Source organism: Phascolarctos cinereus, unplaced genomic scaffold, assembly GCF_003287225.1.
Source record: "Phascolarctos cinereus isolate Bilbo 61053 unplaced genomic scaffold, phaCin_HiC Scaffold_5;HRSCAF=322, whole genome shotgun sequence".
NCBI classification, from domain to species: domain Eukaryota; kingdom Metazoa; phylum Chordata; class Mammalia; order Diprotodontia; family Phascolarctidae; genus Phascolarctos; species Phascolarctos cinereus.
The window spans coordinates 424,338,645-424,365,457 of NW_027555958.1; positions in this window are offsets into that span (position 1 = coordinate 424,338,645).

The window sequence follows — 26,813 nt, forward strand, 5'->3', positions numbered from 1 at the left end:
TGGCCCCGATGGTAACCAATTGTTAATCCAACTTAAAATACTGATTTGGCCATTTTGGGGGTAGTCAATTCTATGGCCATGGATAAGTCACAAGAGTAAGATTCTGGCCAATAGCCAGAAAGACTTTTGCTTCTGAGACTGTGGAACGTGGTCCCCATTATATCTATTCCTATGATAGTTTAAAGGTGTGATGAATCTTGAATTTCTTGAATTTTGACCTAATCCTAGAGGGAAAGTTATTGTATTAGGAGTCTTTGCAAGCAACTATGGAAGAATTTGCCCCCAAATTGAGAGTAACCCCTGCATTTTATTTGATAAACCCTGTGATCTGTGTATGACCTCAAGCTTCTCCCATTTTTTTTTAAACACCACTTTTCCTTTAGTAATATTTATCTGGTAGTGAAGCATGGGATGCCACATTTTCTTAAGGTTTAAAGCTGAAGGTCATACAAAGGGAAATGGAAAGATACATGGTGGTGAGTAGGATATAGAATATTACAATGAAGAATTATCGAAGAAATAGATGACAAGAAAAGGAGATAGCAGTATGAAATAATGAATAGCCTACGTGTTCCATTGATATCAATCAAAATCATGAGATTTAAACAATTCTTCTTAACCTGGAATACATGAAATTAGTTTAAAAATATTTTGATAAGGTATTTCAATATAATTTCTTTTCTTTGCAATGCTGTCTATTCTGTTGTGTACTTAAAGATACGAAATGTGAGAAGTGGTCCACATGCTTTAGCCGAATGCTGAAGGGGTCCATAACACAAGAAAATCAAGTTAACAAGCATTTAGTGAGCACTTATGATGTTCCAGGTTGTTCTGAGAGAAAATAAAAGATTTAAGTGAGGCAAGTTGTACAAGTTGTCACCCTCATTCTCTCTTCCAGTCATTGAAGTTCAGTGCAAGACAAAGTCAAAATGTATGGTGATGGCCCATCTTCTATGTCTAATCAAGCTCTAAGCACTTTATAACATCTCCTTCATGGCCATTGTTTTCATCTACCCATTCCACACCCAGGGAAGTCTTCACATGCTTGGGGTAGTTACCCCCTTAATTCACTGACAAGTTTGAGGCTTGTCAGTTACCCTCAGCCTGGGGCATAAGGGGTATGCATAGAGGACTAGCACCTCTAGTGTGAGGGCTTTCCGGGGTTCTTCATTGACTTGTCACTTAACTCTCACCTGTAGCTCCAAGAAGTTGTAGCATGTGTGGCTGCTATGCCCCAGTAAAACATAGGAAATAATCTAATAAGCAAAGCTCTAGCATTAGGGAGGATCAAGAAAGGCTTTTTCTGTAGGTTGGATTTTATCTGGGACCTGAAAAAAAATTAATGGAATCCAGGAGATAGAGGTGAGAAGGCAGAGATAGGGATGGCCAGTGAAAATGCACTGAGATGGAGTTTGGGGAATGTCACTGGCCTCATAAATGTGTCAGAGGAGTAAAGTGTAAGAAGACTGGAGAGGTAGAAGGAGATCAGATTATGAAGGTATTTGAAGCCATATGGAGGATTTTATATTTGATTCTGGAAGAACCTCTGCTCCAGGAGAGAGTCTAAAGTCAGATGGGATGAGAAGACATGGGTGGGTGATGGATGAGCTGTATAATTTGGAGGAGTACTCACATCTCCTGGAGGATATTATAGCTCCATTAACATCTCAAAGAAATGGGAAGCTGGTTGATTCTCAAGCATTGAATTCCTAGGTTTAAACTGTCTAGATACGTAGCCCGGAAAAAATTAAAAGCCCATAGAAGTGAGATTTATGGAATGATACATGTCTGCAAGGGAGTGATGTGCTCTGAGAGAAGAGTATTCAGAGACAAATTCAAAACTCTCCCCAACACCCAAAAGATAGAAAAGAACATACAACCCCCAAGAGCATATGACCCTCTTCTTTTAAGATATATCTTACTTATAGTCAGTAATGTAGTTATATTTGAGTACTTAATGTTACTCTAATTGCCTGATGTGAGTTAGTTTTTTCTTTTTTCATAGACCATAAACTCCTTAGAAGCAGACAGCTCACCTTACACCTGCATATTGCATTTAGTACTATGCTAGACATACGTTAAGTGCTCATCCTCATCTAAATTAATGGAAAGACTTGAAACACAAATAAACTAGCCTTCATTTAGGCGGGGAAAGGAGGATGTTTGCATTTGTGATGAAATGAAAAGGGAAAAAAATAGAAGCATTTTTGTATTGAGTATTCCAATTTGCTTAAAACTGTATAGGACCTGTTTTCCTTGACTTCCCGGTGAAGACATCCTTTTCTGAAAGGCATTTTACATGACATTGTTGTTGTTGTTGTTATACAGTGAAATCCAGATGGATGGAGTGAGAAATTTCCAATTAAAACTATGGAATCAAGTCTATGACTGCTCCTGCTTCTTACTACCCTGTCTTCTTACTCCCAAATCCATATTCCTGCAACAATCACCCAAAGGCACAAGTTACCAGGACCATTTTCCTGAAGATATATGGCTACAGCTGGGGTTTATTGCCTGCTCCAACAGGACACTACTAGCGTGTCTATTGGATCGGGCTGACCAGCCTCCACTCTGTGCAGCAACATTGACGGCTCCAGGGGGACTCCAGTAGGCACATATATCGATTGTAAATAATGTCTCAATATCCTATAGTAGGCTGTAAATCAGAAAAATTTCGAAACACCTTTTTTCTCCACTTTGTTTCAATGAGTCATGTTCTGGCTTGGAAGTTTTCTTTTTAGGGCCAGTGTGACCTGTGACACAGTTTACACTTCTGGTTCAATTCCTGTTCTTAGCCTCTGTTTTCACTGGGTCGATGAGCTCTTTGTCTGAAGTACCAAAGTGCTTTTGCTACCACATAGCCTGTGCAGATACTCTCTGCGGATGCTTAGGAAAGACTCTGATTGGTCAATAGCATTGTTTGGTTGCAAATCAACAGTGTTCCCAAGTTGTAAGATTGTAGGAAGTAGCATCTTTCATTCATTGATCTCAAGGTTTGATCTGGGAAACAGGCAGTGAGAAAGAATGATAGGAATTCACAATAGATATCTTTTCTGAGGTGGGATCGGGGGAGGCACTTGTAGAAATAATAAAGAGATAACTATTCAGCTGCCATAAAAAGGTAAAAGAAACCTTTCAATGTGGAAATCCTGTTTGGAGTTTAAACTCTTTAGAAATGGAATTTCATTAAGGATCAATAAGCAGGAAATACATCTTTTAGAGGACCAGATGGGTGGCTCAGTGGAAAGTGTGCCTAGCCTGGAGTCAGAAAGACAAATCTTCCTGAGTTCAAATCTGGCCTCAGACACTTTAGTTGCGTGACCAAGGGCAAGTCACTTCACCCTACTTGCCTCAGTTTCCTCATCTATAAAGTGAGCTGGAGAAGGAAATGGCAAACCACTCCAGTATTTCTGCCAACAAAACCCCAAATGGGTTCATGAAGAGTTAGACATGACTGAACAAGAACACTTTTAAAAACATATTTGAAAGGTGTGATATAGTATAAAGAGCCCTGAATTTTCCTAAAGCATAATGAGACTTCCTTGCTCAAGAATCATCAGTGGTTCCCTATTTCTCTTGGATAAATGCATGTCTGCCACCTAAACTTTTCACAATCTTGCTCAAATCTCTCTTTCCAGACTAAATCACACCATACTCCTATCATATACAGTTTATATTCTAACCAAACTGGTCTGTCTGCCATTTCCCACAACCTTCCCTCATCTTCTTCCATGCCTTTGCAGAGGCTGAACCCTAGGCCATGTATGCTTTTCCTCCTCTCTGCTGCCTCATTGGCACCCTAGTTCCCTTCAAAACATAGATCAAGGGCTACCTTCTCTAGGAGGCCTGTCCTGTTCTCCTTACACACACACACACACACACACACACACACACACACACATACACACACATATATAATTTACTCTCTCTGCTTTACTGTGTATATGCTTATTTATCTGTGTATGTAAGCACCTTGAGGGCAGGACTGTTTAATATTTTTGTCTTTGCATTTGCAGCATTAGCTCAATACCTGGCACATAGCAGGCAATCAATACCTGCCTGTTGGATTTAAAGTTATAGGACCTGGCTTCTATGGTCCTGGCTCTTCTCTTTACTACCCATATGATATTGAGCAAGTCATCTTATCTCTTTAGGCCTTATCTTTTGCATCTATAAAATGAAGCTAGATGGCTTCTAACATCCCTTACAGCCCTTACACTTTATGAATCATTCTAACCTATAATTTGATAATCTTTTCTTCTTTTATCCATACAATTTCCCTTTTCATCCCTCTCTATAACCAGATTAGAGATTGTAAACATCTGTTCGTGTTGGCAGACCTTCTCTCTTCTATAGTTCTTTGGCATAAAAAGGCACCCCAGAAATATTTGTTGATGATTGATCCCCCACAACTTACCTTTTATTTTGATGCCCTGCATGTGTGGGGACATTGCCACTACTCAATCTAGGGACACATTTCAAGGATTGAGTTTTCCTCAACCTTGACCTTGACCTGTAACTGCTCATCTCAGGTAACATCCTTGCATTATGAGAGGACCATTGGAAACAATACCTTAATGTAAGGGAAGGATTTTATACTGATGAAATTTTATGGATGGTAGTAGTCACTACTAAAACTATTTGAGGATATAAAAACCTTTTAATACTCTTTAAATCACACAAATTTGGCAACTGCATATACTGCCTAAGTACATTAGGGGAGTAGGAAACAAAGGTTCTCACTCTAATTTCTTGCACTTAGTAGGATCTCAAGAATATTGAATTGAAGGTTCTTAACTCAAGCTTTCTTTACTTGTTAATTTTTCTTCAGGAACACTGTGGCCCACAGGTATGCTCAAATGCAGTGTTAACTGGATTCAGTTGTAGAGGGAAGGTACTAGAATTAAAAGGGATTGGGAAAGGCTTTGTGCAGAAGGAGACTGGGAGACAGAGATGATGAGAGAGTTCTAGGCATGGGGGAAGGCCTGAGAAAATGCTGGAGTCAGGAAATAAAGTGATCTAGCATCACTGGATCACAGAGTATGTTGGGGGTAAATAAAGTGAAAAAGATGGGAGGTAAGGAGGAGGTCAGGTTATGATGGGCTTAGAATGTTAAGCAGTGGATTTTAGATTCAATCCTGGAGGTAATAGCAGTCACTGGAGTTTATTGAATGGGATGTGTGTGTTGGGGGGGTGATACAGTCAGACCTGCTTAAGAAGATCAGTTTGATAGCTGAGTGTAGGATGAACTGGGGAGGGATTTGAAGCAGGGAAGCTAATCAGTAAGCTATCACAAAAAGTCAGTTGTGAGAACTTGGGTAAATGTGCTGATTGTGTCTGAGAGAAAAAGTGAATATTCAAGAGATCTTGTAAAGCTAAAATCTATGGGACTTGATCACACATGGGATATGTGGAGTGAGAATGAAGAGTCGAAGTTTATGCCAAGAATAGGAACCTGGGTGATGGGAAAGACCATCTTGCTTGCTAAGTAAGGGGAGTTTGAGATGGGGAAGAGTTTGGTGGAAAAGAGGATGAGTTCAGTTTTGGACATATTGACTTTAAGATATCTAGAGACATCTAGTTTGATATGTCCAATGGACAGTTGGAGATGTGAGCTGGTGAAGAGATTAATGCTAGATAAATAGATAATGATGATTATAATAGCAATCATTAATAGGTTGCTTAACATGTGCCAAGAGCTGTGCTAGATCTGAGGATCAACAGGATAGAGATGATAACTGTATCTATGGGAGCTGATGAGATAATCTAGTCAGGAGAAGAAAAGAAGGCCTAGGACAGAGTCTTCAGGGTTACTTAGTGAGTGGGTAGACCCTCGACCTGGACAAAAGTCCAGCAAAAGAGACTGAGAAGGAGTGATCAGGCAGGAAGGAGGAGTACCAGGGAGAGTAGTTTCACAAAAACTTTTGTTGTTTTCTATTCTTAGTTCTCTAAGAGGACCAATACCATCAGGAAGGCGATGCCTTGACTTGCAAGTGAGGCAGAGCTATGCCAAATCACCAGCCTCACTCTCTCTGCCAGTCATTAGACTCCAATGGGAACACATAGGTCAAGATGATTGTCAATGGCCACAAACACCTAGAGAAAATGGGTGATAGACAATACCAAAGGTTTAATCCCTTAAGGAAACCATCCTCAAACTTTTCCGTACTCTAATGCCCCTCATGGACACGATGTAAAGCTTTTAACACCAGTTCACTCTGTTGATATAACCTAGAATTTTGACACTATTGACTTAATCATTTTTGATTTTTATAATCTCTGGTTTCTTGCTCCTTTTCCTACTCCCCCTTCCAGGCTCTGAGGAACCCAGAAGGAGAACAATTGTTCTGCTCCCCAGGTCCCTGTCATGTATGTATCACACAGCTCATGGGGATGGATGCATTAGACCAAGCCTCTTCTTTGTCAGATTGAATCTAGCAGATGGAGTAGCTGATCTTTGGCCCAGAGAGTGCTCCTACATTCTTGGAGCTTCATCTTTCCTACTAGAGACTTTGGGAGGAGGGACCCTGCTACAGAGGAGGATGCCTTTCAGCCTTTAAAAAGGGGAAAGTTCATCTCTTTAAGATGCCAAAGGCAACCGTGAGGCCCTGGTGCACTAGGTATTCTTTAGGAGAAAACAATGGCTAGGGGATAAGAGCCCTGTAGGATCCTACCAGCCCTGTTTATATTCCAAACTTTGAGAGAGCAACTTTCTCAGCATCACAGCACCGGTGACCTTTTACCCTTCACAATGCAAGAAGGGGTGAGGGGTTGGTAAGGCAGCCCTGACAGCAAGATGGCCAGCCTTCATCCTCAGGCTCCTCTCCACCTCCCACCCCCTGACCCTCCCCCAGACTTTTTAAAATACTGCCACCCTGTGGTACAACCTTGTCCTTCTAAGGATCTCAAGGGACTTAAAAAAAAATTTAAACAAATATGCCTTGTTGATAATCTTTAAAAAATCACTGTCACTTCCCAAAAACTCCAGCAGAACTCTCCTTGTTAAAATAAGCATAGGTAGAGAAAAGAAATCAGGCATTGACCATATCTGAAAATGCATTTTTGAGTCTCAGCCCATGGTCTATCACTTTCCTGCCCAGAGACAGGAATCACATATCCCCATTAGTCATCATAGGGGTCTTTTCCTGAATAGTTAGGAAAGGGAATGAATGTGGAACAATGAATCTTATGAAGTTTGAATTTACTTCTCATAGGCAAAATTCATTATGGAACAGTGGGAAAGGTGCTGGGTCTGGAGTCAAAGTTCCTTGGTGTTTAAATCTCAGCTCTGGTATTTACTATCTGTGGAACTTTGGACAAGTGACTCAATCTTCTTGGGCCTCCATTTCCTCATTTGTAAAATGAGGAAGTTGTATTAGATGACCTCCAAGGTCCCTTCCACCTTTAGATATAGAAACTCTCATTTGTAAGAAGTATTAGAATTAATCGAACAACAGCATATATTAAGCACCTACTCAGCTGACAAGTAATTTTAAAAGTGTTTACAATATTCCAGCAGTGGGCTAAGCTCTGAAGATACAAAGAAAGACAAAAACATAATTATTGCCCTCAGGAAGATCACATTCTAATGGGGGAAGATAATGTACAAATATCTGTGTACATATAATTTACAGTGTAGATGGTAGACCAGTGCCCTCTCTAGTAACTAGAGGGAATTGGGAGGGTTTTTGTGCAGAAGGTGGGCTTTGAACAATGTCTTGAAGGAAGCCAGGGAAGTTTGGAGGTAAGGAAGGAGAATATTCCAGGTCTAGGAGATAGCTAGTGCAAAGGTCCAGTCAGGAGATGTAGTGTTATGTATGAGAAATTGCAAGTAGACCAATGTAGATGGATTGAAGAGTACATGGAAGAGGGTGTGGTGCTGGGAATATGAAGTCAGAAAAGAAACTGTCCTTATGTTCAAGGGGGTGAAATATGGGGTGTGCTGTGGTGTGGTGGAACAACATGCATATATATATATGTATGTATGTATGTATGTATGTATGTATAAAATAAAGTATGTTTTTTGAAATCAGGAAGCACCAGTAGTTGGAGGAAAGGTTTTGTTAAAGCTTCATACAGAATGTGGTTCTTGAGCTGAGCTTTGTAGGAAACAAGGGATTCTAAGAGACAGTCTTAGCCTGGGAATGCATTCTAGGTGGGGAGGATAGCCTGTACAAAAATGGGAGATGGTGTGTCATTTGTGAGCAATGACAAAAAGACTATTTTTGCTAGACTGTAAAGTATATTAAGGGGAATAATGTATAATATGTCAGGAAAGATAGGCTGGGGACAGGGTATGAACACCGTAAAGTAGCTAACATTCAATACTGTTATCTCCATTTTATGAATGAGAAACAGACATAAAACAGATTAAATTATTTGTCTAAGGTTATCCAGTTAGTGAGTGGCTGAGCTACAGTCAAGAAATATGTAACACCCACTAAGCGTAAAATATTATTTAACATCTACTATGAACAAAACATTGAGAAACTCTTTTTTCATGGTGCCCTTGATTATTTCATCTTGCAGTCTTTATAATTAACATGTCTAAAAAGACCACCATAAAGGTTATTGCAGTTTTCAAAGCTCTGTTGGTTATTGGTAAAGAGGTAGATAAATTCGAGGAAGAACTCATAAGACTCTCCAAATTAAGTCAACATATACTTTGTTACTTGGTGCCTTTAATGCAAAAGTGGGCAGATGGGAATAGTGGAAAATGTATTTGAAAATAAAGTTCAGGATAAGAAATGAAAGGGATCAAAAGTTCATAAATTACAGAAGAACAGTATACCTAAATATCATGAATCATTTTTCTTCTTTTTATTATTGTTATATATACTTTTTTCATGAATTATCTCTTGAAGAAAAGTGCCAAGAGATTCTAGACTTGGTAAACATTAAATATCATGGCAAAAAAAAGTTGAACTGAGTAATATCTTAGTAGGTAGGAAAGATAAGTTAACCAAGAGGGAGTCATTTTCAAATCATCTACACATGTAAAGACTATTGTTTCATTATAGAAAGCATAAAAATTAACATCAAATTAGAAGAAAAAATAAGTTAAATGATAGACTACAGTTAATAAAAATCCAACCTCATGTATTTAAATAAAGTATTAGTTCCAAAAATAGGAAATAGACAAAAAATAGACATAGGCATAGACTGTATAGTATATTTCCTATGTATATTTAATCCACGTAAAGCAATTACTTTCTCAGCTAGCAGGTACTTGATTTCATTTCCATGCAAAAAAACATGATAATCAAAGTTGATGCCAATTAAGAGTATAAACTTACTTGAAAGATATTATATTGGAATATGGTGGAAGCTATGTTGACTCAAAAAAAATATAATAGGAAATAGAGAGGAAAATGAGTTCACAAGAAAGAACCAAATAAGCTAGATAATCTTTAGAGCATTTAGGGATGAAATGGGAATTAAAAAAAATTCAAGAAAACTAGCAAAAATATTTGTCAAGATTATTATAATACACTTTCCCACCTCATTGATGAGAGTGGAATCATTGCATTTTAAATATATCAGTTTCCCACATGACGTATAAAGAAGTTGATATGGCATTAAAGAAACAAGGATGGAAAGAGTAACTAGATCGAATCAAATATACACAAAAGTACCCTGTGTGGGAGGTGACACAACTGTGAGGGTGCTTATTGTTGGTGTATCCTGGTGGAAGGTAAGCTTCATGAAAACAGGGTTTGCTTTATTTATTTATTTATTTATATTTGGTATCTTTAGTCCATACTACAATACACCTCATGGTATACTAGGGACACTTGTCCACCCATGGTATAGTGTCCACTTCCACTCCCCACCCCTCAGATGTGGTTTATGGGGCTAAACATTCCTAGCTATAGCTCTGCTGAAATTATTTTAGCTTTTTTTCTTTCCTCAGCCTTATACTGTTAACTCATATTGAGTTTATAATAAATTAAAGACCCTAGATCTTTTTCAGATGAACCACTCTCTAGCCACAACCTCTCTTAGTCTTAAACTTACAGAATTGCTTTTTCAGTCATGCAAGACTTTACATTTATCTGTATGAAATTTCACTTCTTAGATTTGTGCCAGTGTTCTGACCTTTCCATATGTTTTCAAATATCAACAGTCATTTAGTGTATCAAATATTACTTTTAGCTTTATGTGATCAGCAAATTTGGTAAATATACCATCTATATTAATGTATGGAGTCCTGTGATGCTGATATTTAACAAAAGAGGGCATTCTGCCTAATCTGCCCATGGCCAGTTGTACTTAGGAGCTTGCTCTCTGGTTCTTAACTTAGTGTTGTTGCCTTGACAACTGTCTCTGAAAGTGTCAAGTGAAAGTCTTAAGAAGAGTTAACTGAAGTCGGCCTTGACTTTACAAAAGCTCCTACTGCTAAAAGAGCCTGGAGGGTATGTGGAAAAATTGGGACACTCATACACTGCTGGTGGAATTGTAAATGGATTTAACTACTTTGGAGAGCAATCTAGAATTATGCCCAAAATGTTATAAAACCGTATATACCCTCTGACCCAGCAATACCACTATTAGGTCTTGCCCAAGGTGATTAAGGAAAAAGGAAAAGAACCTATATGTTCTAAAATATTTATAGCAGCTCTCTTTGTGTTGTCAAAGAACTGAAAACTGAGGGGATGCCCATCAATTTGGGGAATAACTGAACAAGTTGTGGTATATGATTGTGATGAAATACTACTCTGCTGTAAGAAATGATGAGCAGTTTGATTTTAGAAAAAGAAAACATGGAAAGACTCACAATAAATCATGAAAAGTGAAATGGGCAGAGCCAAAAGAACATTGGATACATTAAGATTTCTCAAAGAATAACTGTGAATGACCAAGTTATTCCAAGTATTATAAATATTCAAATAAACTACAAAAGACCTATGAAGGAAGATGCTCTCTACCTCCAGAGAAAGAATTTATAAAGAGAAGTACTCACAGTGTGGTACTTCTATCCATCCATAGTAATCATATCCATCCATCTATCTATCCATCTAACTATCTATCTATCTATCTATCTATCTATCTATCTATCTATCTATCTATCTATCTATCTTTGAGTCAAATAGTGGCCTTCTCTAGTTCAGAGCTGGGAGGGAGGAAGACAGTTTGCAACTTAAAATGTAACAAAAAATTAAATTAAATTTAAAAATAGAAGAGCCCCTCCACTTTTCTCAGTTTTTGTGCTGAGATCTCAGCTGATCTGAGAGCACAGATCATCTTCCTTCAGTGCTAGGTGGAGTACATATTACATTGTGTTAAAAGCCTGCCCCCCCCCCCAAACCCCTTAGGGGCAGCCTCTTCCCTGGGGAATCTCTAAAATATAAGTATTTAGGGAAAATTGAAGCTCTGTGGAATTTCAATCTACCTCCCCTAAAACATCATGGATTTCTAAATCATTGCTCCATTAAATCTTTTTTTTTTTAAATTCCCAAGTCAGTAATTTCCATGCTTCTCTCTTCTTTTTGTTCATTCTTTAGCATCTCATCTTGGCTGTCCTAACTATCCATACTTCTATCCAGATGCTCACTTGGAATTGACAAAATCTCACATGTTGACTTGGTGGAGGTCAGCATGTGTGTCCAGCCTCCATCTTAATAGGGATGTCTTAGGGAGAAAGAGATTTCAAAGGGATAGAGCAGCCATGTGCAGAAGCAACTCTTTCAGTGATATGTGACTCTTCAGAAGTTCCAAAGTGTAATTTCACCGAGAAGCCACCGTGTCTCATGAACTTTGTGTTCCAGTCAAGCCAGAGGACTTGCCATCCCTCACACATACTTTCAGTCAATCAGTCAGCAAGCATTTTAAAGCACTTACAGTACCCCAGGTATTGGGCTAGGCACTGGAGATTAGCAATTGGGAAGGATCATGACAGGCCTCACATGGAAGGTGGAACTTTGAGTATTGTAGGACAGGAAGAATTCTAAAAGGCAAATGTGAGGTGGGAGGGTTGGAAAAAGCCTGTGCCTTTGCACAGAGATGGAAAGTGGAACATTGGTTATGAAGCAAAGTTTAGCTGGATAATAGATTAATAATAATCTTAATAATAATTGCTAGAATTTATATTATTAATTATAGTGATTAATAATATTAATAATGACTATTCATAATAATATAAATAATAATGTCTATCATTTATATTATTGATAATGACTAGAATTTATATAGGGCAGCTAGGTAGTGCAGTAGATAGAGTGCCAGGCTTGAAGTTAGGAAGACTCGTCTTCCTGAATTTAAATCTGACCTCAGACACTTACTAGCTGTGCAATCCTGGGAAAATCACTTAACGTGGTTTGCCTCAGTTTCCTCATCTTTAAAATGAGCTGGAGAAGGAAAGGGCAAACTACTCTAATATTTTTTGCCAAGAAAACTCCAAATGGGGTCACAAAGAGCCAGATACAATTGAAACAACCGAACAACAAGAAATCATTTATACGTCACCTACCACGTCAGGCACTATGCTAAATGCGTTGCAAATATTACCTCATTTGATCCACACAACAACCCTGGGAAGTAGGTGCTGTTATAATCCTGATTTTACAGATGAGGAAAGGGAGGCAAATAAGGTTTAAGTGACTTGCCCAAGGTCACACAGCTAGTAAGTGTCTGAGGCTGGATTTGTACTCAGGCATATCTTATTCCAAGCCTGGAGTTCTATCCATTGCCTCACCTACCTCCTCAATCATTATTGTCATCATCATCATCATCATCACCATCATCACCATCATCATGCATTGGAAGTGGGGTAATTTGTTATAAGGATGGAAAGATAATTTGGTCCTTTCCCAACTCTGAATCTTTGTTTGCACTATTCCCTCCTTTTACCTTCAGTAAGTATTTAGTGCATATTGTTTGCAAGGCATTATGTTTCTCTGCCTTTGGAATCCTTACTCATTGTTTTAATTAAGTTCAAATGCCACCTCATTCAGTCTTTCATGATCCCTACATAGCACATTGCTTTTCTTATATACTTCAGTTCACTAAAAGATCTCTGATTTTATTGGTATTGATATTCTCTCTACCTAAGCCAATCACAAGCTCTCTATACTTTAGTAGATTTTATAAGCTAATGTGATATGGCATCAGCAGATATGTAAACTACAAAGATTTTTTTGTCAATTTGCAGCCAGTCTATCTGGAAGCATACCTGTCCGAATGTAGGTATTTGGACGATAGATATGTACTCCATTCCAAGGCCAGTACTCCAGGCTTTCCATTCAGGGAGGATCTTCCAGAGCTTGTGCTACCCCGTCATCATCATGGAGGACAAGGGTCATCTCCATAGCCAAACCATATATAGTTGGAGAACTTTAATGAAGGAGACTTTTAGACGCTAATCACATGTAACTTTTTATTTTAGGTATTTGGACATGTGTCTCATGTCCCTATCATTTTAAGACTTAGCTTCGAGACTTAAATGACAGCAAGGGACTAAAAATTACCTAAATTGTACAAACAACAGAGGGACTGTCCAATGAGATCCCAGTCCTTGGAGCATTCACAGGGTTCTCTGCCCTGTACATGTTCACATAAAGGTAGGTTGGTGAACATGCTTTTGGGCATGTGCAAAGGAGGAGTCCATTCTCCACTTCAGAGTATAGTCAGACATTCTGTGATTATTTCTTATAGCTTACTGCATAGTGATGAGAAATCTTTTAATTGGCTGTTGAATTGGAACTGAATGGGCCTACAAAACGTATAAACAGATAAACGCTCTCTCTTTCCCTAGCAGTTTTCAAGTGAGTAGAAATAACTTCTGTAAGCCTCTGAGTAGGGGAAGAGATAGCAGGCATGACCACTGGCTGCATTACCTCCCTAACTGAGTCATCATGAACTTGTTGGCTCTTGTTGTTTTTTGTTTTTTGTTTGTTTTTGTTTTTATCTGTTTGTTTTTTCCTTGATTTCTATTTTTGTTTGTTTGTTTGTTCTTCTTAGGTTAATGGGTATCAGGGATAAGACAGACAGGATCATGATGTTTTTGAACTTTGAAAGATCAAATGATTCACCAGAGGTCAGGTGACTGAAGGCCATGTAAGAGTCTGCCAGCAGCTGCATCGGCCAAGCCAGGAGGAATGACCACAGTGTCTGGCACATGGTAATCACTTTACTAAATGCTTGCTGTTTGACCGACTGCATGACTCAGTCCATTTGTAAATCCTGAGACATTGAGTCCTATGCTACACCCAGAAATGAACTTCTTAAAATGAATGTTTATAGCAACCACCTTAAATCTAAGGCTATTCTGTCCAGAGACTGAGGTGCTCTATAAGATTAGGCTACCACTTCGGAAGTTTTTGCTATATCTTCTCAGTTAATATCCCTTTTTAAAAACAAATTGGTGTTAATTGGTTATTAATGGTATTGAGATAAATAGTTGATTGATATTGGGGCAGTGATCATTGGCATTTGACATTGGGGGATGGTAAACAGTGGTTTATATTGGGGGACTAGTGAGTTATAGCATTAGAGAAAGATGCGCCCAACTCCTCAGGGTACCCCTAGGTATTAGATGACCTCCAAAGTCCTCTTCAGGTCTAAATCTATGATCTTGTTTTCCTAAATCGATCCTGAGGAGATTAAAAAAAAGGGTGAAAACATTTTGGTCAGAAAGAGGAAGGCAAAATGAGTTATCTTCCAGAAAATTTCAGAAAGGAACTTTTCTATAGAAAGATTTCTATAGATGAATATTTCCATAGAGACATGTATAATCTTGAAACGAACACCAGAATTCATAAATAGCAATGCTGAGTAGACATAAAAATCACAGACTATTTAAATTGGAAGGGTTTTTAATTAGCCTGGCCTCATTTACACATGAGGAAACTGAGTCTCAAAGGTGTTAAGTAAATCTCTCAAATTTAAAGGCAGACCTAGGCAGAACCAAATATTTTAGTAATATCAATACTGTTTTTCATCGCAGTAGGCTGTTTGATGATATCACATTATCATATTATCATTTAAAATGAGATTCTTATTTTAAAAGTAATGAAGCATTCCCATGAATATTATATCACTATAAGTTAATTTTATTTATTTTTTAAAGGCTGGGTCTCCTTATCTTTCTTAGGGTGGAAGTACAAGAATAGACATGGCCTGATCCTCTACTGATTGGCATAAGAACTTTGACCTGTTCCATTTCTGACCTGGGCAAGTTCACCCCTTCTTGGGCAACTTGGTGACTCCTGGCAGCTCACCATCTAGTACTGAACTTAGTGTGGATATCCAGTCACAATAGCCCATTGCGGCTCAGAACTCCCAAGCTGAAGAGATCCTCCAGATTCAGCTGTCCAGAGGTAGATATTACAGGTGTGCTACCATTCCTGGTTAAGCCAAACCCTAAAAATTCATAAGGATACAGGTCATTTCCCCTTGCTCTTTACCAGTTTCCAAACACTTTGAAGATCATTGATTGCTATGGAAAAAAACAATTGTGGACTCAAACTATAAATCATATTGCTCTGGTCTCAGAGTCACTTTTTCATTCAGTAATAGATTAAACATCTACTCTATACCAGTCACTATGCCACACGATAGAAAAGATGTAAAGTTATATAAAGTGCATACCCTGTCCTAAAGCTGTTTATGGTGATTTAGGGAAGATGAGGCAATTCTTCAGCTCTAGTAATCTATGAGTATATATCGTGAAACAAGGTGGAATGTATTAAGAAATGTATGAATTGTATGAAATGGTATAGGATCTGAGAAGAAGGAAAGATACCTTTTACCTAGACTCTTAGTAGAAAGCTTCATGGAAGAGGTGACATTTATACTGAATTTTGAAGGACAGTTGGCATTTCTATAGATAGAGATAGAGAAAGAAAAGGTATTCCAGATGGAACAAACAGTATCAGAAGATGTACAGAGGATGGGAAGGTACATGACATATGAGAGGAACACTAGGTAATCCAGTTGGCCTTGAGTGTACGATCTCTAGAGGGGAATGGTGGGAGATAAAGCTAGAAACTCAGATTGTTGCCATCTTGTAGAGATCCTGACTTTCTGCTACAAACAGACATGATAAATGTTACCTATTGGCTTCTGTAAGGTTTGTGATCTCAGTCTCTCAAGGAATACTCATCAATTAACTAAGAAACATGGTTTAGACCAAATAGCTATTAGGTAGATTCACAACTGGCTGGAAGGTTGGATTGATCATTGCCAAACTGGGAAGACTTAACAAGTATTAGCCTACAGGGGTCAGTCCTAGATTATTTTCATCAATAACCTGGATAATGGAATAGAACATGTTAATTAAGTGTGCTGCTGACACCAGGCTTGGTTGTGCAGATGACTGTTAACTGTTCGAACAGGATAAGATTCTTGGTGGGTTGGAGAAGTATCCTGAGCAAGAAAGGGTGAAGTAATGCATCTTGGCAGGGGAAGGAAAAAAGGTACAAATAAACGTGGGGAAAAAGTAGCTTTGTGTAAGTTCAATAGGAAAATGATGGAAGGGTCATGAGGTCAACAGTGTAGCAGTGTTAAGAAAGTACAGCATAAAACTTTATCACCTGTCATGTATGTGTTCCTGAGAGTCATGACAAAAAAATAGGATGATAAGCCAACTAAGCCATTGACATAAGTAAAGCTTGAAATGACAAGAAGAGGAGATAGAGGCAGACCTGGAAAAGGCAGTCATTGCCAGGCAGCATTCTAAAACTTAGCTTCCTATACAGGCAAGGACATGCCTTCACTGTTGTTTTCTCTTATTTGGTCTCCTTTGATCTTACAGGCCCTCCTTAAGCTCCAGGTGGCCATGGGAGAGTCACACTTTTAGCTTAGCAATGACCAGCCATTGTGGAAAAAAATGCATATCCCATGCTGATGAAGGGCATTATGATGCTGTCCATAATGACTCTCAGGACGAGTTAACTACTTAGGAATAGGACACTAATAGGGATATTTTTGATCTTTACCCATTTTAAATAGCAAACATTGGCAAAAAATGAAGGTGGGGTGATGAATGACTACTCAATATTAGTTAAATTGAACTGACAGGGTTTTGGAGTGGACAAAGAAGCACATTTCCTCTCCCGTAGCTCAAAATTTTGAAGTTTAAAATTTAGAAATAGATTACTATCTTTTGCCATTAATACATGTTGTCACCAACTCCTTTCAGTTCTTTCTTACCTATTTCTCCCTGATTCATTTCTTCCTTTCCAATCTTACCATTCCAGAAAATCCCAATCAACTTCACCTAAAACTGAAATGATTGCAATAGACTCCCATTGGAGACAAGCTTAATTTCAATGCTCTCTTATTCCAGGTTTGATGTTAGGACAAATGGGGCACATGAAGTCATTGAATAGTTAATAAAAAGGAACTTATTTGGCCACAACACAGTAAGAATGCCACAAGGACCCAGTCACCCTTAACTTCTCTGGATGAGTTCACTCTTGTCTCTATCTGAAAACTCATCTGGTCACCAGGGTAAGATATGGTAAAAGATGCCTTGACTTGTATAGTTTTTAGAAATTCACCAACAATAGTGGTGATTCTGCATGGCTGTTTTTTATAACCTGAGATGACTAGGAAGCAGTGTCAGGAAAGCTGGCACCAATCATGTGTCAGGTACCATTTTGTCTCCGTTCCAGAGAAAGCTAATCCATATGAAAGGAAGGAAGGAGAAAGGACCTGAGCCTACCTTAGTTCTGGATGAGTGGAAAGAGGTTGCATCAGAGTAACAGGGGCCAATCAGATCCTGGGAACTCATTGTCTCCTTTTAGGGGAAGCTAATTCATATTGCAGGAAGGAAAGAGAAGGGTCCTGGCCCTATCTTGAATTGTGAAGTATAAATAAGCTACATCATGTCTTTATCTCATTTTAAAGAAAGCTAATCCAGGTCACTAAAGCGAAGGAGGAGGGATGGGTCTAACTCATATGGTAGGGAAAAGTTCGCATTTAGTCCTATTACATACCACCCCTTGGTGACAAGACGCTAAGGATCTTCCACTATGTAAATGCTTGTGTTGAATAGTCTTTTTCTGGCATGAGCAGTACTGAGGTAAAAAGAGCAAAAGAAAGCCACTACCATTATCACCATCACCACCACCACCACCAACCACAACAACAAAAAGAAAGAAAAAAAATTATAGCTCCTAGACTCCCAAGGAGTAGAAGAAAAAAAGAGAAAAAATTAGAGAACAGAGATCCTAGGCTTTTCATCACCTCTTTGGAGGGACAAGTTCTGAGTCTTAACAGTCTGGTCCATGTCATGGGTGATGCTGAACTTTTGTAGTTCACAGCTGATCTCTGAATGCAAGATAATTATGGATACAATGAATTGGAGCAACAGCAGAAGTATCAAGTTCACAGTAAAGAAGATGACCCCTCTAGTACAATCACCTTCTCCTGACATATGGTGCTGAAAATGAGTAGGAACATCTCCAAAAAAATCAGGACCACATCATGGACTTCTTACATAGTCAATAATTATTATTGTGCATCAGGTTCATCTGTAGTAAAGTGGCTAAGAGGTCTTGTATGTAACTTTTACCAGGATACTGAGCACATGCTAATATGGAAGCTCTCTCTATACTCTACCCATCAGCATTCCCTGGCCCACCTGTCAAAACCTCCTTTTCCCTGAAAACTACACTAAGGGAATAATACAAAATCTTTGCCTGCTTGAGGCCTCTGTGGAGGGGCTGTCACCTTTTTTCCATTAGGGATAGATAAGACTTCCACTGACTTCAAAATTATCATCAAATTAGCCAACAGATCCTTTTTTATTTCAAACAAATACACATCTGCCATAGTTATATTGTGGCATTTTCACATCCCTATGCTATTAGAAAGAAAAGCACATCTTAACAATAACAATCTTGAGTATTACTGTTGTGCTTAGTCTACATAAGCCCTTTCTGTGAGGGCTGTGTGTACCATTTCAGAGTAAGGAAAGTCTACCAATTTGGGGGGGCAGTCCATTTCTCCATGGTATATGCAGTCTCCTGAAGGAGCAAAAGTCCTGAGGCAATGGCATCTCTGCCCTGGGGAAGAAGTGAAAAATGGCTGGAGAGAGTCAGTTGGAATTAGATCCCAAAAGAGCCCATTCTTTTCAGGTAAATTTTCCTGGAGTTTAAATCCCAGAATTTGCTGGACTGGTGAGCCTTTCCCAGGGTGTCATTCTTTTGTCAGAGACATGGCTTCTTTGTGGTTGGGCACCTAACCTGGGTAACAATATAGCTTTTGATTAGCAGGAATAAACTTCTTGCCCTGAGATGGAAGAGTGCTCTGATTTGTTAACTGGGGACAGGATGATGTCCACTTTGTTTGGATAAGTGCTTCAATTGGCACAAGAACCCAGTTGGTCAAGTAGATCTGCCTCATCTTTTTGTTGGGGGATTCTATTGTCTTGTGCCCAGAACAACATGGCATTGCCACTCTAATATCCAAATTGGCACTAGAGCCACTCCCTAACATTTTATGGATCCAATATATTCATATGATATATAATGTCTCTGAGGAGTGCTGACGTGCCCCATAAACAACCATATACAGTGGGAGGCAACAGATAAATTCTTCCCAAAGGGAAAGGACTTTATTATGTAATCTGGTATTCTCTAGGCCCTAGACCACTTGACTAGAGCCATATCCACCATGTAGGAATTAGTGTGGATGAAGATCTTCCTTGTTGTATCCTTCAAGGCTCTTCTTATATGCCAGCCACGCAGTCTGGATTTCATTCAACTGGAAGGATTTGCCAGGACCTCCATACCCTAGAGTATCCACTGTTACTGTATTAGTGGTAACTGAAGTTCGGTTTTATATGTCTCTCTTATAGTGGATTAAATCATCAGGCAAAATGGTATTCCCTAGGAGCCAGATCCTTATAGGTGGGGGTTCATTGGGCCAATGAATGTTGATTAATTATGGAAGTCAAACCGAAGGGCAGCCTCTCTAATGTAATTCCACAGGTCTCTGGCCTGATCATTTTTATCAATGGCTTAGAGGAAGACAAAGAAGACTTTATCATATTTGTAAGTGACATAAAATTGAGAGGTATAGATAATATGTATGATGAAAAAAATCAGGAATCCACAAAAAAAGAAAATACTGAAAAAAAAAAAGGAAATACTGAGTCCAAACTAACAGTATACTCTAGCCAGATTGAAGTATTTACCAACTCCTGGCCTGAACATATCACACACTTTATGATCTCCATGAATTTTGTCATTCTATTCTCTGTTTAAATCTACTCTTCTACCTCCTCTCTAAGACTGTTGAAACCTTACCCGTCCTTCAAGGGATTAGTGCCAGGGGAGATTGATTAAATGACCTCAGAAGTTGAATATCTGATTTCAATAGGAGTCTGAAATCTGGCTGAATGGAGTTTAAGAAATCTATTGTCCTTCTTGATCCATCCCCCTTCATACTCTCTTCCACAAATCTGACCCTTATTAAGCCCTACCCATCTAACTTATAGCAATAATTTTCTACTCTGAGCTTTACTTAAAGTGGATCATAGCTAAAAGTTTAGGAATCAAGTCTGGGATAGCAGAGGTTCATGGAAAAGTATCCACCCTCACACAAGTTTTGCCCAGGAAGATTTATCCATTTTAGATTTTGCTTGAACAATGATAGAATGGCATTCCTGAGCAACTATCCCACCTCCAGAGAAGGTCATGGCAGCTGTTGAGAAGTACAAAATTACATGGCACAACAGGCTTGGGACAGCAGCTGAAAGACTGAATTTTGGAACTGAGTGGGAACTGAGAATGTTGGAGAAAAACGACAGCCATAAGAACCTTCCAAAGTTTGCACTAGGCCACATCACATTGGTACCCTCAGAAATGGCAGGAAGCCATATATTGGTTTTAATTCTCAATATATACAGGACAGCCATATGATGATAATGCTAGGGTCACGGGATAAAAATAACCCCTTATCATAGGTTACTCCTATTACAGTGAGAGAAGCATTATCAATCACTGCAGATACAAAGGATGTGATTCAGCCTATAGTACAAGCCAGCCCTAACTGACAAACAGTTGTCTCATAAACCAATGGGCCATACAACAGGTATGTCCTAAGTGTGGAGTGCCTTCTGTCTTCTTTTTTTTTCTTAAGTCTTTTTTAAAATTTTTTATTTTTTTAAATATAAATTTATTTATTTGTAGTTTTCAACATTTACTTCCACACGTTTTTGAGTTCCAAATTTTCACCCCATCTCACCCCTCTCCCCACCCCAAGATGGCATGCATTCTGAATACCCCTTCCCCTGGTCTGCCTTCTCTTCTATCTCTCTCCCCTCCCTTCTCTTATCCCCTTCCCCTTCTATTTTCCTGTAGGGCAGGATAGACTTCTCTACCCCATTTCCTGTGTTTCTTATTTCCTGGTAGCATGTGAAAACATTTTTTTTAAACATAGGCTTTTAAAACTGTAGGTTTCAAATTTTCTGTCTTCCTCCCTCCCCACCCACCCTCATTGAAAAGGCAAGCAACTCAATACAGGTTGTACATGTGCAGTTATGCAAAACACTTCCATAGTAGACATGTTCTGAAAAACTAACTCTATTTCCCTTAATCCTATTCTGCACTCCCATTTATTCTATTCTTTCTTTTGACCCTGTTCCTCCTCAGAAGTATTTACTTCTGATTACACCCTTTTCCAATCTGCCCTCCTCTCTATCATCCCCCTGGTCTCTTGTCCCCTTCTCCCCCTATTTTCTTGTAGGGTAAGACAAATTTCCATACCCAATTGAATGTGTGTGTTATTCCCTCCTTAAGCCAAATCCTATGAGAATAAGATTCACTCATTCCCTCTCAGCTTCCCCCATTTCACCTCTACTGTAAGAGACTTTACTGTTTTTTTTGAGAGATAATTTACCCTGTTCTACCTCTCCCTTTCTTCTTCTCCGACTATAATCCTCCCTCATCCCTTAATTTTATTCTCCAGATATGACCCCTTAATCTTCAATTCACCCTGTGCCTTCTATCTATCTATCTATCTATCTATCTATCTATCTATCTATCTATCTATCTATCTATCTATCTACATATAATTTTTTTTCGTCCAACTACTCTAATACTGACAAAGGTCTCATGAGTTATAAATATCATCTTTCCATGCAGGAATGTAAACAGTTCAATCTTAATAAGTCTCTTATGACTTCTCTTTCCTGTTTACCTCTTCATGTTCCACTTGAGTCCTGTATTTGAAAGTTGAATTTTCTATTCAGCTCTGGTCTTTTCATCAAGAATGCTTGGAAGTCCTCTATTTCACTGAATGACCATTTTTTCCCCTGAAGGATTATACTCAGTTTTACTGGGTAGGTGATTCTTGGTTGTAATCCTATCTCCTTTGCCCTCCAGAATATTATATTTCATGCCTTGTGGTCCTTTAGTGTAGAAGCTGCTAAATCTTGTGTTATCCTGATTGTGTTTCCACAGCTCAGAAAGCAGCTGCTCCCCCCCCCCCCAGGGCCACGCTCTTGGGTAATGGAGCAGAGACCCCGCCTTCCTTTCTCAGCATCTACAGAAACAGACTTTTCCCACTGACCTTCTAAGTTGTCTTTGGCATTCATGGATTGAGGAGTCTGGAAACCTCCACAGCTGCCCGAGATTCAGTCCTCTGAGGCCTGCTCCAGGTTTGCTGAGGCCTGTACGCCCACGCAGCACTGCACTGCGCTCCCAGCCCAGCAGGATACACCTTTCTGATCAATCATCCAGGTTGTCTTGGGCTAGAAATTTGTTTCACTCTGTCTTTTTGTGGGTTCTGGTGCTTCAGAATTTGTGTAGAGCCATTTTTTATGAGTATTTGGAGGGGTTTGGGGGAGAGCTTAAGCAAGTCACTGCTTTCACTCCACCATCTTGGCTCCACCTCCTGCCTTCTGTCTTCTTGAGGGTAGGAGGGGGAAAATAATTTTTGGTTTCTGACACAGAGCTCCAGGGAGTGACTGACCCATTGAAACACCTTTTCCCTATGTAGATGAAGAAATATAGAGCATTTACAAGTTGCTGGTATTTAGAAATATTTACTTTAGCTCACTTTTTTTTTTGTTCCTACTCCTGAGGGAGTAGCCTCCTACTTATGAGGGGGAAGTCAGGGCCTGAAATCCTTGATTTAGAGCTCAGAATTCATTTTCCCATAAAAAAAAAGTTATAGTGGCTATAGATAGTGGCTTGATATACTGGCTATAGATAGTGCCTAGATATAGTGGCTATAGATAGTGGCTAGGTGTACTTGCAGTATTTAATGTCTTGTTTTCAAATGTCCTCATTGAATCATGGACTTGCAGATTTGGAAAGGACTTAGATTAGATCAGCTAGTCTAGTCCATTTCCAAAGTGTGAAATCTGTTTACAACATTCTGGAGATGTTTTTGAAGATCCCCAGTGATATGGCTCTCTACCTCATGTGGTAGTTTTGTTGTTCAGTGGTTTTTAGTCATATCCTACTCTTTGTGATCCCATTTGGGTTTTTCCTGGTAGAGATTCTAGAGTGGTTTGTCATTTACTTCTCCTTTAAAAATGAGGAAACTGAGGCAAAAATGGTTTAAGTGACTTGCCCAGGGTCACAGAGCTAGTAAGTATCTCAGGCCAGATTTGAACTCAGAGTGAGGTGGTCATTACCAACTGTGAAGATCAAGGAATGCTCTTCAGAGAGACGATATTTGAGTTAGACTTTAAATGATGGGCAAGAATTCAACAGGTGAAAGTTGGAGAGGGCATTTCTGGCAGCGGACATAGCAAAAATAAAGGCTTGTTCATTAGAGAGAGTGGGGGTATGTTTGGGAAACAGTGAATGGTAATGTGGCGGGAACAGAGAGTACATGGGAGTGGAGTAGTACAAAATAAACTGGAAAGAGGGAGTTATGCCAGATGGTGGAGGGACTTGTATGCCATATTAAGGAGTTTGAATTTTATGATAATAGAGAACCATTAAAACATTTTGAACAGGAGAGTTACACAACAGTTTTGTGTACAAAGATCAGTGTAGGAGTGGGGGGTTAGGGATGGTGTGGGATTTGAAGAATAGGCTTAGCTCAGGTGCCATTTCTGATGAGGTCTTTCTTTAACCCTTAGTCTTTTCTGATCTCCACTTTCCTCAAATTATCATTCCTAGGTTTAGTGTTGGTGAAGACTCTAGAAAATTTTTTTTTACTTCAATATCTCATTTTATTTTATATTTTATTGATTGTGTATGACATTTTATTTCCCAATGACTCTTCTTGCTTCCACTAGAACCTTCCCTTGTAACAAATAAGTACAGTTAAACACATAAAATCAACACACTTCCATCATCAAAATGTATGGATCATGATGCTTCATCAGCAGTTTTCTGAAGTCATGACTGGCCACTGCATTGATCAGAGTTCTGATGTCCCCCATTGTTTTTTCCTTTACATCATTGTAATCACTGTGTAAATTCTTTTCCTGTTTGTGTTGACTTTTCTCTGCATTAATTTGGTGTTCAGGACAGTGTCTGCACAGGGTAGGTGCTTAATATATGCTCATTGATTGATAGATCAAGTACATAGACGTCTTCCCAAATTCATCTGAATTCTTCATAGTTTCCATTTCTTATGGCACAATAATAGCTCATTGTGTTCATATTCCATAATTTATTCAGTCTTTTGCCTATTTATTAGCTCCCTACTCACCATTTTCCTCAGAGTTCTTTGCTAATACAATTCTCTCATTTTTACGGAGAAAGATACTGAGGCCAGAAAGGTTCACTGATTTGCCAAAGGGTATATAGGTAGCGAGTGTCTGAGCCCACTTTTGAATGGAAGTCCTCTGATTCCATATCCAGTATCATTCTTTTTAGACATATGTGCTGTGTCCCACCAGTGGAATAAAAATGTTTTTGAAAGCAGGGACTACTTTTGATTTGTCTTAATATTGCCAGTTCCTGGTAAAGTGCCTTGAGCAAAGTAGATTTTTAATAAATACTTGTTGCTTTGGATTGGATCAATTGGAAAATGCAGAGAGTGGAGGGAAGGTGACCTGACAAGAAGGTATTTTAATAGTCCAAGTATTTGGTAATGAGGGCTTGCACCAGAATGATGATAGTGGGGTTCAAAAGAAATGTTGTGGCAGTAACATTGAGAGAATTTTATAACTGGTTGGTTATGAGGGGTTTGAGAAATTGTCAAAGATTAAAGAAGCAAAGGATAACCGATCTAATCTAATGTCCTCCATTTTATATGTGAAGAAACAGTCCCAGGGAGGTTGTGACTTGTCCAAGGTCACATGTATAGGCAGGATTTGAACCCATATTTGGTGCTCTTTCAAATGGAACCAGATAGTCCCAAAGTTTCAAATATAGGAGACTAGGTGATTAGTGGTATCACCTAAGTATTAGGGGTCAGGTGGGCTTTCGTAGAAAATGAATTATTGTTTATAAAATTGTTTTCATGGAAAAAGTGTTTCAAGTTTTGAACAAGGGATGTACAAAGGAACTTTGGGAACACAGGCTGCTTATAGGTTGGGACTATCTGTATAACAAAATCCGTGGGATAGGAAAGTGCTTTATAGTGGGTTTTTTTTTGCTGCATTTCCCTTTCCTCTTTCTCATGGCCAAGCTGCCTGTGGACAGAGAACAATTGGCAAGCTTACTGTTTGTGCCATCTATATTTCTCTAAGAAGAAATAAATGCTCTAAGAAGAAGGCATGTAATAAATGTGTGCATTGCAGAGGCAATAAGTGGGCCAGATATAGCAAAGGAAGGCAGATAACGACATGGCCTCAGGTCTAACATGGGTGAAGTCATTCCTCCCTGACAAGAGTCACCGCTCTTTTGCCCTCAGGGCCCTCAGTTCCACAGGACTTGGGACTGTCATCCTTCTCTCCACATAGCAAGTAAGGTCATTAAGAGAGAGGCTGATGCCACGCCAGAGGCCATGATCTTCCCCGCCACCAGGTTGCAGATGACACTTAGATGACATGCCTTTGATGTCAAATCCAGGGAGAGCATTGTTCTAGCTGTCCCAATATCTATTGTAAATCAGCTCTTGGAAGGAATTTAATTGGCTGTTCCTGTTCTCGCATAACACTCAGACCACAAGGACAATTTAGCCAAACTGGGACAGTCCAGGTTTCCAACTGTCACTGGAAAATTCTGCTTGTAAAGGAACTATTATCAGTAACTGTTGACAAATTAAGAAGTGTGGTCTTTTCCTGAGTGGATCATTCACTCATTCATTTATCCATCCATCCAGTCATCGATTCTGTGTCTCTATCTCTATCTTGTCTCTGTCTCTTTTCCCCTCTCTCTGTCTCTGTTTGTCACGACCTTCCTCAATCTTTTCCCCTATATTACAAATATATGCATGTGTGTATATACATGTGTTTGTATATATATATATATATATACACACACATATATATATACACATATATATATATAATATGTTTATACGTGTTTGTATATATGCGTATATATGCATATCCTTTCCCATGTGCAATAACGTTTCTTTTAATGTAAACAATACATTATAAATACGTATTTTGTTGTAAGAAACTGTTAATTGAGCCATTTTAAGTTAGGAACACCTGCATAGGAATTTCTCCTCTGACTTTAATAAGTGTGGCACCACATCTATGCCACTTCTTGACTTTAAAACTTGGTTTTCCATCCTATAAAACTGAGATAATATTCCCTATACTACTTAACTTTCAGTGTGGTGGTGAGGCTCAAAATAGAGAGTTTATATATATATGGGGCTATTCTAATTTTAAAATGCCATTGAAATTTATCACTAAAGTATTACTATAACTCCAAGTTCCTGAATATATATTCTGCTCCTGCTATATCTTATTAGGATTGCCATTCCCTCCCTCTCCCTTA